The 15,156-nt window shown below is 40.8% G+C and overlaps 1 pseudogene; it reads right to left on the reverse strand.

Moving 5' to 3' along the window:
- Positions 1-1,076: 1,076 nt before the first annotated feature.
- LOC139478140 (carboxypeptidase A2-like) lies at positions 1,077-12,919 on the reverse strand (annotated as a pseudogene).
- Between the last annotated feature and the right edge of the window lie 2,237 nt (positions 12,920-15,156).

Here is a 15,156-nt window from a genome sequence, read left to right on the forward strand (position 1 = left end):
TTACCCTGTCTGGTGCTCGGCATTAAGGGGCTAAAACAAGGACTGGTCGGCTCGGAGTCAGTATACTGTGTCTGAGTGGGATATTCATGTTAAACTGCGGCATGGTATCTCAGTGAGCTAGCACTATAAATCGGCATCAGTCCGGACTAGTATAAGTAGCCACACACACGTGCATGCACGTCGCTTTATAAGTGCAATCATCTTGGACGCGACGTTAACCCCCATTTCACCCCCACGTCACCGTTACATGCTGTTTGGGAACAGATATCCAGTTTTCGGATTAAAACTTCCACCTCTCTTCCAGACCTCATAAGAAAAGCTTCCCTATATTTTGCTTGTACCATGTGTTCCAATGTTTGTTCAGATTAACAATTGACTTGCCTTTGCACGTGTTTGTGTCGGGTGCCACTGGCGGTAGCAGTACGCTCACCTTTCCGCGAACACCTTTTATCATCACTATGTGATCATGATTCATAAACACATGATTATATGGTCGGAATCGTACAATGGGCTCTGATGGGCTGTGACTTTTGTTTTTGTCCTGTGAGATACTTAGATTTATGCAATTTCATTAAGTAAAAAATCTCATCGAAATAACGAAAGATACAGACAAGATACCGCATACGAAAAGCTTCCCATTATTTTGCTTGTACCATATGTTCCAATGTTTGTTCAGATTAACAATTGACTTGCCTTTGCACGTGTTTGTGACGGGTTCCTCTTGTGGTGCAGCATACGCTCACCTTTTCGCAAAATCCCTTCTATCATCACTTTTGATCGTGATTCATGATTATGATATGGTCGGATCGTACAATGGGCTCTGATTTTAGAGGTGTCTCATGCCAATTGAAATGGTTATGTGACTTTTGTTTTTGTCCTGAGATACTTTAGATTGATGCAATTTCATTAAGTCTAAAATCTCATCGAAGTAACGAAAGATACAAACATTGCAATTTTTATTAGCGGCAACATTGATAAAACATTGTACAACATGGCCATTACTTGGCACGAACCGGTTCACGGGTTGTTGCTGACGTAGTGCCGGTTCACGGGTTGTTGCTGACGTAGTGCCCAGTTCACGGGTTGTTGCTGACGTAGTCCAGGAAGGCCAATATCCCCGCCAGAGTCTCCTCTCCAGTGGGGATGATCTGGTCCGCCGGGAGGAGGAACCGTACGCCCCCCTGTCCCGGAGTTCCAAAGCCACACTGTATTTGATGCCGGCTTTCTTGTACATATAGGCAATCGAGTCTCCTGTCACCTTCTCTGAAAGCAGTAATACAAACCGTTCTGTACTTTCTTTGTTACGCCAAGCTGGCCAAGCATTCAAGATCATATTTGAATGCAATTGAAAGTTTAAGTACCGTATTCGACGTAATAAGCGCCCAGGGCGCTCTCAAAATTAGAAATAGGGGGCTCTTATTAGAATATTATTTTGATGGAAAAAAACAGAATTGAAAGATAAATTCGTGGTTTATGCTGACGGTCTAAACTGTTTATATACGACAGATATATTTTTCAAGAATTTGATTGCCCATAATTAAGGTGCATATAACACACGAGTGCGTATTATACACGAATAAATATGTCTTTTGTACATTGATCAATCGGAAGGGATGCTAACTGGGATCGTTCTCTTGCCAATATATTAGCAAATATCGCCGTGGGCGCTTAATATTGCGGGGCGCTTATTACGTCGAACGCGGTATTATAGAGCAGCTGATGATTATCTTAATTTCACAGAGAAGTGAGGAAACCGCGTATAGCGCTATCCAGTATCCCGCTAGTGACCAGGGTGTTATTCAGCCTACAGATATACAATGAAATGATTAAAATATGACTTACAGTAAAGTACGTTAAAAACGAACACGCTTATAACGAACTGACGGATATAACGAACTGACTTTTTGCCCGACTATTTGCTATTGTTATACTGTATATATGCCTATAACGAACAACGGTTATAACAAACTAAAGTTAGTGGTCCCTTTGAGTTCGTTATAACCGTAGTTTACTGTATTTAGAAAAGGTGTAAATGAGGATCCAAAATGCCGATGTGGCAGCCCATGTAAAAATTCATATCATTGATATTATTGAATGTCCTTTATTTAAATCAGATAGAAACGAATTGATGCACTCACTATTGTTAATTGTGAAAGATAATTGTAGTGTAAATATTGACCTGATGCTAGTTGGAAATGAAATTTTAGCTGATCATGTGAACGAAAGCATTTTTAGAAATGTACATACATATATAAAGAAAACAAAAAGGTTTGAGTGAGAATAGAATATGTTTAAACTAAACAGACACACAATGTGTTCATGTCTTTAAGGTGTAGTCACTACCCCTGGGGTATAGTACATTCACCCTGTGCACTCAAAAGAACCCACGTATCCGTGGGTAGATGACCAGATGTTGAAGACACGAATACGTTCATACACACAAGTGTCAAAACTTGTGGCGTAACCCTGGGCAAGAGACTCAATTCAAATGAGCCTCTATTCACCAAGCAGGGAATGGGTACCAGATAACATGTGAGGTGGATGTAGGTGCATGTTCCCCAGGGAGCTGAGAATGATAACTGGAACATATAATCCACATCTGAGCAGATACTAGTAGCGAGATAAGTGAAATATGGAAATGGATGCCTACACCTCTTTTGATTCATGTCAGTGTCGATCATAAATAATTTTGTTGAATAACTAAGAATGTCCATCAGGACCATGTTTACGATTATGTTTCTAGGTTTGTCAGCACCATACCCGCGTGGGTTTCACCGAAGTGGTAAACGTCTGAGACCTGCATCACTTCGGGCTCTCCTCCCACATTAAGCTGACACGCCGTGATAAAACTGGAATACTGTGGTTAAACCCAACTCACTCACTCACTCACGACAAAGTAAGGCTTTTAAAGTTTTATAGTGGACTTGTGGAGGACATTTCCAAATTTGACAAATCAGTGACAACAATGATGTCCGATGCAATTCCCTATTTTGACTTGTAGCATATGTTCCCGTGTTTTTTTTCAGGCGAACAATCGACTTGCCTTTGTATGTGTGACCGGATACGCGCACCTTTTCGCGAACACCTGGTATCATCACTATTTGATAGTGATTCATAAACACATGCTCATGACATAGTCGGAATAGTACTGGGGGTACTCCTGGTAGAGATTACTTATGATTGTAGATTTTTTGTAGGTAGCCACTTCATGTGTACTCTACATTTCTGATTGTTCCTCGTCCAATTAATGATATGTAACAGGAATTGCTCACGTATAATCGAGTAGACTGATCCATATATGAAGTTCGTTCCATGTACTGCAGTAATGGCTGCAGTTGCTGCTTGGGCAGAGGCTCTCTGTAAACATTAAGCAAATACATTCTTTAAAAGTGTTTCTCTACAAATTCTTGATTATCCCGTTAAAATTGGGAGAATCTTGACATCATTGAATAAATTCTTTGAATGGCATTTAGAAGTGGTACACATAAGGAAAATAGCAAGGGACAAATGGAAGTCAGCTGAACCCTCAAGACCCATCCACGGGCCAATGGGAGAGGCACCAACAGCGCTAGTCCCAACTCCATCAGATGCAGATACCAGATCCCCTGCAACTGTGGTCACCAAAGCATTGGAGGAACCCTCAGCCCCTTCAACACAAGACTTAATCATCATCATGTATTCACGTATACAGTATAGGCGATCAGTGCATTACATGCAGCAATTTTGTACATTTCTTTTCACAAGATATAAGCATTGAAATAATCATTCCCATATTTTTTATAGTATTCGAATTTCGAAATTCGACATTAACATGTTAAATTTGTGTAAACTTGGGATAACATATATGATACTTTTTGGGAATTGGCGCAAGATCCATCAGTAGACACCTGAGACTAGGGAACCAATCTGCCTCGTGCTTGGGACTTATTGCTTTGATTCAATGGTCTGTGCTAATTATCCATTAGGTTTCCATTTGTCCATTGCTATTATCTATGAGTGTTAATTCAGTGCCTCCGTCTTAGCCCATTGCTTATTACCAATCAGTACTAATTTAACGCCCCGTGAAGATCCGGGTTAGAATAGGTCTACCTATGCTTGCGGCGACTATGCTTGTAAGAGGCAACTAACGGGATCGGATGGTCAGGCTCGCTAACTTGGTTGATGCATGCCATCGTATCCCAATTGCGTGGATCGATGCTCATGATGTCAATCACTGGATTGTCTGGTCCAGATTCGATTATTTACAGACCAGCGTCAGATAGCTGGAATATTGCTGAGTGCGACGGTAAACAACAAACAAACAAAAAAGCTAATTTAACTCGTGGCTTCCAATTGTCTCTTTCTCGATGTTGGAGATGAAGTCGTCGTGGTTCCGTAGTGGTCTAGTGGGGATGTACTTCAGGCCTTTGGACAGGACGTTGGTCATCTCCACCCTTACCAAACGTGCCATCAACCTTTCCTCTGCTGACCCCAAGCCTGAGATCGCTCACCTCCGCCAAGTCTTCACCCACCTCAACAATTATCCAGCCAAACTAGTCGACCAAGTCATCGCCTCTGTACTCCATCCAACACCCAGACCTGTAACCCTTAAACCCGAATCAGCGCCCTTCCGCATCGCCCTCCCGTTCATAGGAAAAGCCTCCCACAACATCAGCCGCCTCCTCAAACAGCAAGCCAACATCGACACCCACTTCACCAGCTCCAACTCCCTCAACACCCTGCTAAGAGCCAACGGCAGGAACACATCTAAACCCCAAGAGGCTAAAGGTGTAGTCTACAAAATTGACTGCAACTGTGGGCAATCTTACGTAGGTGAAACATCCCGCCCAATCAACACCAGAATCAAAGAGCATAAAACCTCCACCATCAAATCCGACAGCAAATCAGCCATCTCGGACCATATCATCAACTGTCCCAATCACATCATCAACTGGGACAACGTCCAAATCCTCGCCAACAACCTCCATGACTTCACCAAAAGAAAACTATCAGAAGCAGTCCATATTCGCCGCCACAAGCCATCAATCAACAGAGATCAAGGCTATTTCATCCCATCCGCCTACTATGAACTCATCAACCAATAATCACCTGTTTATTGGCTTCATGCCCCCATTGGCTTCTAGCTATGTGTTTTCTGTCCATCGTGTTGTGACAGCATAATCCCTTTGTTGTCACACCTACCTATGTTATCCCACTCTTGTTTGCCCTTGTTGTTACTGTTAATCCTCTATTGTTAATCATCCACTTGCTATATATATTCTGCACTATGTCCCTCATTCAGTCTTGCTTGACAACGGTATAAGGATCTATACCGAAACGTCGCCTTTTTACAGTATTAAAGAAGTTGTTATCCATAAAAATTGTGTCTATCTTGTCATCTGTCAACTTCTAAGTAATGCCTATCAAACATGTTGGTTAATACATGAAGAATTACTCATATTCAAAAGATATGTGATTGGTTCGATGCACAAACGAACATACTGTTATGTTGTGTGAACCGACGCTCGTGAACGCATCACATGTGACGTCATGGATCCATGACTCGCGATGCACTATTTGTCTCGTGCATCGTTAGCGTGTACATTTAGGAAATAACGTTCAGCATATCGTGATAAAAATAAAGACACTGTGGTAACACTTGACTGATCGTTAGTTTTGTCTTTTAATGGTACACATTGGAAACATCTCTTCTTAACGTAAATACTTCTCTATATGTTTCCATGGCTGTGTTTCTTTTGGCGTCGAGTATATATGCTCCCATTCACCTAGCATTCATTCAGTTGATGAAGAAGTAACCCTCTTCTCCGAAACGTTGTGTTCCGCACAATGAAGAAGTTGGCATCCATAAATTCTCTTTCATCATTGAATAAAATCACTTTTTACCACCAATAACACATTTTATTGATCGCCCAAATCCTTCGCGCAGCTTGTTTCAAATAAGCCTCCAGATGATGATATTTATGTTTGTAACTTTCAAGAGTGAGTGAGTGAGTTGGGTTTAACTCGGCTTTCAACAATATTGCAATTATATCACAGTATGTCAGCTTAATGTGGGAGGAAAGCCCGAAATAATGCAGGTCTCAGACGTTTACCACCTCGGTGAAACCCACGAGCACGGGTATGGTGCTGACAGATCCAGAAACATGATAGGAACCAACCGGGATTCGAACGCAAAATGATAGGTTTCTAGTGTGCCCAAGGGACGCAACAGTGCACAGCAAATTAGAGCGCCTTAGACGACCCGGCCACCCGTGCCCCCGTAACTTCCAAGAAACACCAAAAAGGAATGATGCCATCAGACCCAGCATAATCCTGTGTCAGGTCTATTCAGAAAGTGTTCCTTAATCTAACAAAGCCAATAACGCTTCATCGCGACACATCATCTAACGACAGAAATACAAATACACAAAACTACTTACGAAATCCAAGTCGTCAGTTGTGCGGCCGCCTTTATACCCGAGCGGGTGCAACAACAGTTGGCCGTAGCTGTGGATGTCGATGAAGGCCACCCTGTTGCCAATATTCGTCACAAAGTTCCTCACGGCCCTAGTCTCAAGCTCAGAGAAACCACGACTCCCTTTATATGAGTCGGAACATGGGTCAGGGCTTGCGCCTTCCCTTGCTATGGAAACATAACAGAATTACATACTTCATTCGGCCAAAACCAATAGGTGTTTTTCGTATTTAATAAAAGGTACAAAACCATTTCCATAATCATAAAGTAGGAAGGTCGTTTTGTTATATAATACTTGCATTTTTTAAAAACAACGGTCAGTTAACTTGCCTTTGCGTGTGTTTGTGACGGTGCCACTAGTGGGGCAGGATACGCTCACCTTTTCGCGAACACCTGGTATCATCACTGTTTGATAGCGATTTATAAACACATGCTCATGATATAGTTGGAATCATAAAAACGACAATGTTTTCAGCAGGGATTGCTTATGAATATGGGAAGGGTTTTAGTGCTTTTAATCAAATAGTGTTACATAATGAATGATTTATCTACAGCTGTAAAGTGAAGCGCCACAAATTTACGTCTGTGGCATAAAATTCAGACTAGCCATAGTGCAACTCGAGAGATACGGAACACAAAGATTTAGGGCCAGGAGTCCAGCGGAAACACCAGAAGCATATTTGAAGAGCTTAGAGCCGTCTGTTTTGAGAAAAGTGATGAAAACGCATAATATTATGCATGTTAATGAACTTTTTTTCAGATATAAATGTTGTTATAAAAAACATTCAAAAAAGGAAATACACTTCTGTTTTTAATTTGTGTGAGGGTGGAAAGGGCCAGTGTCAGTCCATCAGGCATTTGCATGATATTTACCATGTGAGATTGATAAACTACTACTAAAAGTACAAACACATGCTATTGAAGTACTTTAAATGATTTAAACTAATGCCAACTTTGTTGAAATAGTTGAAATATGATAATAAGGTTCCAAACTTTCAAAATCTCTCTCAGACAACCAGTCTCATCCACACACGTAAATGAGAGCTAAAAGGGCAAAAAATCTAACAAAGTGACTTTGGCCCTTTTATAGAATTTTAAGTAGCTATATTTCAAAAACGCATAAATGAAAACATACAATATTTTTTCTACAGGTAGACAAGAACTCGTAGATGTTATTTATGCAATCATATGCAAAAAGGTCTAAAGTGAATTTTGGCCCCTTTTAGCTCTAAGCTCTTCATTTTTATTTCAACAGAATATTGTAAACAAGACAGCGCTTATTCTAATCCCTCTTCCTACATAGAAACCAAGTTACAGATACAGAAGATAGTCAAGGTGTACACATTATATTTACACACAAAAAACCCTAGTGGTCAGGTATAAATCGTGATCAGCCGTGTCCGGTTTTGATAGTCAGAGTGACTGGACTAAGTACTACACAATGTACACAAGAAACATATATAATAAATGTTAGGGTGTAGTGTATTAATTTAGCCATAAATCTACTTGAATTTGTAATAAAAGTATGGACAGATAGAAGAATTTTTTTATTTGTTTCAGATGATAGGCTTTCACATCCGTAAAGTTCTGTAATAATATCATATCTTTTTATGTAATATAATAAACTGCGGCTAATTCGATCATAATTGGAACAAACGAAGAAGCAGTGTAGCGGGTCTTCATAGTTGTGGCCACAAGGACAACATGGGCTGTCAGTGGAACGCTACTGTCTGCATCAATGGGTTTTAATGCGCATGTAAACATTCATAAACTACACTGCCGTTCAAAAGAAATTATACACTTGAAAACTGAATTTGACCTAGAATTACAAACGTGATCAAACAGTTATATAAGTACTTGGCTAAACATGGCCGAACCACTGCAAACTTAATGTTCAAAACATAACTGTCATACCCGTATCATATACATCCCCATCGAATAACCATTTCTTGTTAATTTCATTTTTAGCCACCATCAAACATGGGCTTCACTGTACATAACATTCATTGAATAAACTGCCGGTCCTAAGAAAGTATACACTTGAAATTGGATTTTACTAGAATTACAAACATCAAAAAGTTACTTGACGAAAATAGTCGCTGAAGCACTGCAATAAATTGAATGACGTAACGGTTGCTACTATTACCTGCCCAGCGTATTCTGAAGTTCCGATTGAGGTCAGTTCCAATGCATCCAGAACGAATTTCTTTAGCGGATCTTGGATCGTCCCTATTCTTTCTCCAAAGCCGTGTCTGGAAATAAAAGCCACAGAATCCTTTCCATATCGATAAGAAATCTCTGCCAAAAGCGGAGTCGATTTACGATTCCGACCATGTCCTGAGAATGTGTTCATGAAAACCAATATGATGATAGCAGGTGAATCCGAAAAGGTGAGCTTATCCTACCCCACCAGTGGCACCCCTCAAACACATGCAAAGGCAAGGCAATTGTTCATCTGATAAACACACGTCAAAAATAGGGAATTGCATCCGACATATTTTTTGTCACTGATGTGTCAAATCTGAATAAAATCTGATTTGTTTAAGCAGTCCTGTGCAATTATCAATCATTATCAAAATCAATATTATTATCAAAACCAAAATTGATCATCTCTTAACAATTTCAATTTTGATTGATTTAAACAGGAATCCTCAAGATGAATATTTTTTCACCAAAAGACCTTCGAGTTCCCGTCCGTGGACTGGTGATCATGTTTTCAATATTTTTTTGTTTGCCTGGTCCAGACACGATTAATTACAAGCTGCCGAGACATAGCTCGAACAATCACTGCAGAGTGGAACAATATTCATCCATTCATTCGGAGCCACCGGAGGGATGGACATAAGGCACAATGTCACTCTGAATTTGCATCAGTTACGAGTGGCTCTTGCGCAATTTGACTCACGTTAGAAGACAGCCAGCTGTAGATGTATCCGTCGACGTTAACAACGGGGATGACGTAGATGTCGAACTCGTCCAGGATAGCGGTCACATCAGAATCCGTACCGTACTGCTGCAGAAGCTGAGGCAAGGAGAACAAACGTTGTGTTATCTTCACACAGCACCAAAGGGAGTGGTTTCCGTCGGTTAGGAATCCACCAGACGGAAATCACCCAATTTCGTGCTGTGATAGATAACTAAACATGTCACTTAATCAGTCACTGTTGCCACTGTCAACTGACAACTTGACCAATGAAGAAACGATCATATTTAGGTCATGAGGTCAATTAGGCTTAATTATCCACTTACGACAGAAACGACGTGGCTTAGTAGAATATTTTCTTTAGAATGTTGAGGAGAATACTGGTTTGGGATGGGTAGTATCGAATTTGTGATAAGTTCACTATCAGAAGAGGCAAGCCGTAAAACTTCGAAAAGGTAGCCATAGTGGTGAGAGTTACAGTTACAGGTAAAGTGCGGTTATGAGATGTTGATAATTTAGGACGATTAGGTTTTGTTTAAGTATATGACTTGTGTATGGAAAATAGTTTGAATAAAAACTACACTGAATAAATATTGGCAAATTGAGGCAAATATCCCCAAAAGATAGTATTTGTTCACAACAAGATATCTTTATAATTTACAATGGTTTTGGGAATGTGGATAATTGGTCACTGAAAATACACTTCTTTAATTGTTTGTTTGTTTGTTTGTTGTTTAACACCGAACTCGGCACCATTCCAGCTATTTGACGACAGTATGTAAATCAACCAAGTCAGCGAGCCTTTAACGACAAGCATCGGTTGCTGAAGACCAATTCTACCTTGGAATTTAACGGGCCTATCAATCGGTGAAAGGCGCGTAGTTGTGAGAAGATTATACTGCCGATATCAACTGGTAAAAGGTACATTGTTGTAAGCAGTATTATATATACTGCTGATATCAGTCGGTAAATGGTACATAGTTGTGAGCAGTAGTGTATATACTGCCGATATCAATCCGTAAAAGGTACATATTTGTGAGCAGTACTGTATTTACTGCTGATATCAATCGGTGAAAGGTACATATTTGTGAGCAGTACTGTATATACTACTGATGTAAGCAGAACTGTAAATACTGCTGATATCAATCTACCTCGTTGGTCATCCAGAGGACGCTGGCTGGGGACACCCACTCCCTGGCATGTAGGCCACATTCGATAAAAAACAGCCGGTCTGTTTGCGTCAGATGACACGGATACCTGCAGATAGAGTGAACAGGTGAATGAGTAAATGGTTGTGATGGCAAGCGGGTCTTGGCCACTTTTAAACTGCTTTTCATCTTTGGGATGTAGCTGTGATTGTTATGTATAAACATACGGGGATTCATGATATCGTACCTTGAGAGCTTTAATGTCATTCCCATCGTTTGTTGATCCAATATCCATAATCGTGACGTAGCTGGAATAGACAGCCTGGGTGTCGGACATCCACTGGTAGATCTGGAGAAAGGACGCCCATATTTACAGCCAAATACAACACAATTCAACTGTCTTTTCAGGAAACGTAATCAAGTCAAAAATTAACACGACAATGCCTGTCAGTTTGGTTTATCGTCGCTGTGAACAGTATCCAAGTCATATCACAGCGTGTCAGATTGATGTGAGGGGAAGGCTCGAAGTGATGCAAGTCTCAGACGTTTACCACTTCAAATAAGAAGAGGAAGAAGAAGAAAGGCCTGATGATGTACGCCTTTCTGTGGTGGGCCGAGATAGGGAGGATGTATTCCCCAGAACCAACCATACATCATCCAGTTATTGCTGAACCCCTGAAACTGGTTCAAAACTTGGATACAGAACGACAAGAAGAAATTCATCTTACAACTCCTCAGCCCAGTCAGCCTCTCTCCGGTATACAAACCAATCTGGAGATTTGGGAAGCACAGAACCCGTTGAAGAATTCTTGGACGCACCAACTGAAGTTCACACTTCTTGAGTGTGCGAAAGCAACAGGGTGGCCAGAACTACCACGAGTAAATGGCAAATTATTGAAGCAGCATTATGACAAAGCCATGGTTTGGACAGAAAAAAAAGAAAGTGGGATAATTTCATGAAACAAAAAACCTCTGTTCAAATCTAATGACAAACAGTTTTAAAGGCAATTAAACGTAACGGCAGTAATGAGAAAAGACCCACCATGGTTTCCAGTGAAAGGTATTGGAAACAGAAAATACCCGGGAGAGCGTGGTTTAATTCACGTGGAGGCTTTCATAATATAATTGTTTTGTGCACTTTTAAATGCAAAAAAAATTGTCTGATGATCCCCTAGTGAAGCATGTCAAGCCATTCCACATTGTACAGTTTCTTTAAACAAGCCAAGGATGTGGGACATAATCTCAGTGACAATGTATATGGTTCTGCACGGCTGGACATTACAGAATAATGAGTGTCAAGCACACGTAGTGCCATATGAAATCGGCCCAGACTCAAGTTTTTCAAGGAGAGGCTATCTGAACGACCACTGCATCGCGTTCATATGCAGTGTGTTGAGAAGATTAGCAACCCTGCAGAGTCCTTCGCTTGGATTAAATCTGCTGGCATGAAAAAAGAAACAGAAGTCTTTCTGATTGCTTCTCAGGACCATCACTTCCCACACGAAACTACCAATGTGTTATTTTGCATCAAAATGTAAATATGAAATGTAGATTATGCAATGAATATATTGAGGCTGTCCAACATATTGTCAGTGGATGCCCAACTTTGGAACAAACACATTGCCAGTGGATGCCAAGCTTTGGCACTAACACAGTATCTTAAGCGACATGATGGTGTAGCTCGATCATTTTATTACCGTTTTCGCCATGCTAGTGGTTTTGATACTAAGGTCCATCTGTGGTATGACCCACGATATGTAGAGGGCGTCATAGAAAATGATAAATACAAAATTCTTTGCAATAGTCCGGAAAAAGCCTCAGACCTATTCAGACCAACAAGCCTGATCTTGTCCTTTTTGATAAGTCCAATGAAATCATTTATATCATTGAAATTTTCACCAACGTGATTGTCAGGAATCACGAAAAACATGGCAAATATGGGGACCTCGCTTTCGAAATGTCAAGCTTTCCCAAGTACTAATTTGTCCGACTCCCTATTGTTCTCGAAGCCATAGGTTTGATACATCCCAATCTGTTGTCTGACATTGGGAGAGTACCCGGGTTTACTGCCAGGAATACAGCCCTTCTGACGATCTGGGTAATGCAGAAAGCTGTTATGTTATTGCATGGTCCTACCTCAGACATGGGATGATACACTGCGTAGTTGAAGGTCGTTGCAGAACTTTGAAGACGTGCCTGTTCGTTCGAGATGAGTGATATCTGGACGGCATTCTCAACATCCGGGATCTGGACGGTGTAGGTCAAAGCGAGGCTGTCCATCATGGCGTCCATGTCAGGTGGCAACATGAAGTCGAGGGACGAATTAGGCCCGGAACTGGACCGCCATACATCGATCTGAAGTAAACAAACTAGGTTTTGGTTTCTTATATTCATATTTACAAAGGGTATGGCTATTTAAACGATAACGTAATCAAAGCAATTACACACATTAGTGATGAAAGGTGTTCTTCAACCGATACTTTTAATTTACTCAAGCCTTTTGCTCGAGCAATTACCATTCTTCCTGATATCAAAATCACTCGCATTCTATTAATGGACAAAGAGCTTTTATTCCATTACAAATCAAATTGACAGCCAACTTCTGATGATGACATTTTAAAACTTTCGATAGATGATTATACACCAACAGAATCATGTACTTAACATCTTCTGACAAATACATATATAATATATATAACCCTATTGAACAATTGGCTTGCCTTTGCATGTGTTTGTGACGGGTGCCACCGGTGGGGCAGGATAAGCACACCATTTCGATAACACCTCGTATCATCATTCTTTGATGGGGTTTTTTCGCAAATACATGCTCATGATGTAGTCGGAGTCGTACAATCAACGCTGCATTTGGCAGACATTTCTTTTGAATATAGAAAGGATTTTGTCGCTTTCATTTCTTAGATTGATGTTATTTATTAGAGTAAAGGGACCACCATGGTACAGTTCCAAAGGATGCAAAACCTTTTTCTTACAGAGCGCATAGATGAAGTTGCAGTCTAATATACAGCATGATGACAACCACTATAATTTAACAATAATATAAAGGAGTATAGTAAATACAGCGTAGAGCACACAGGTATTAATATATTCCCAGGTATACTTTGTATCCTTGAAATAGTTACATGCCTCTCTCTCTCCTTTCAGCCACGACCCGTGAAGATCCGGGGTAGAATAGATCTTCAGCAACCCATTCTTGCCGTAAAAGGCGACCATGCTTGTCGTTAGAGGCGACTAACGGGATCGGGTGGTCAGGCTCGCTGACTTGGTTGATGCATGTCATCAATCCCAATTGCGTGGATCGATGCTCATGGTATCAATCGCTGTCTGTAAATAATCAAGTTTGGACCAGGCAATCAAGTAATTGACAGCATGAGCATCGATCAACGCAATTGGGGAACGATGACATGCATCAACCAAGTCAGGGAGCCTGACCAACCAATCCCGTTAGTCGCCTTTTACTGTAGAGTCTATCAGTTCCTCATTTAAGAATTGTAAAAATTAATCAACATTTCTTCAAAAGTCAAGTAATTCTGCACTATATTGGTTTCCCATGAACAAAGTTTGGAAATGATTAATAAAATCTTCTGTAGAATAATTTCCGTGGTCTAGAGGTAGAGCGTCACCCCGGAGAGCGGAAGGTCCGGGGTTCGATCCCCGGCCGCGTCATACCAAGAGACGTTAGATGGTTAGATGGTTAGATGGTACTTGTTGTTAACATGTCTGGCGCTCGGCATTAAGGGGCTAAAACAAGGACTGGTCGGCTCGGAGTCAGTATGCTGTGTCTGAGTTGGGTATTCATGTTAAACTGCGGCATGGTATCTGAGTGGGCTAGCACTATAAATCGGCATCAGTCCTGACTAGTACAAGCAGCCACACAAACACACACACGTACATGCACGTCGCTATATAAGTGCAATAATCTGGGACGCGACGTTAAACCCCATTTCACCTCACCTCACCTGTAGAATAATTACTGGGAAATGAAAATGTCCTCATTGATATAAGTGACCAAAACATTGTATTGGCATTAGACTTTAATGCCGTTTCTATCTTTTATATAAACAATTAGAGTTCAACTTGGCCTTTTTGACACACGTCTCCATGCAGTTGATCCTTGATGAACGTCCACTTAACATGGTACGCACAAAACTTAAAGCGCGAGAATTATATAAATTATATAAATGCTGACTGCGCGGACATCTTGAACAGGGTGGTCAGGTTAAGTGACTTGGTTGATTGCGTGTCATCGTTCCCCGTCGGTGTGCATCTTTGCTCATGATATCAATCACTGGATTGTCTGGTCCAGAATGGATTATTTACATGCAGCCTTCATATAGCTGGAATAGTGCGACGTTAAACAACAAACAACCAGGTAAACAAACAAACAGAGTAACCATACCCGGCATATCCATAGTGTTTAGCAGTTGCTAGACTTGTGACGAACAACAGCAAAATCGCCTTCATTGTCGTGAATAGGCCTCTGGTTGTAAAGTACAGGTTCACCTTTGATTTTATACACTGGTAGTTATGAAAAAGCCATGTCGTGTCGTGATTATTATGAAAAACAGCTGTGAGATGTTTATTACGATAAACAGTTGGATATGTTCAATATA

Source organism: Haliotis cracherodii, unplaced genomic scaffold (genome assembly GCF_022045235.1).
Source record: "Haliotis cracherodii isolate W230 unplaced genomic scaffold, xgHalCrac1.p SCAF_39, whole genome shotgun sequence".
NCBI lineage: Eukaryota > Metazoa > Mollusca > Gastropoda > Lepetellida > Haliotidae > Haliotis > Haliotis cracherodii.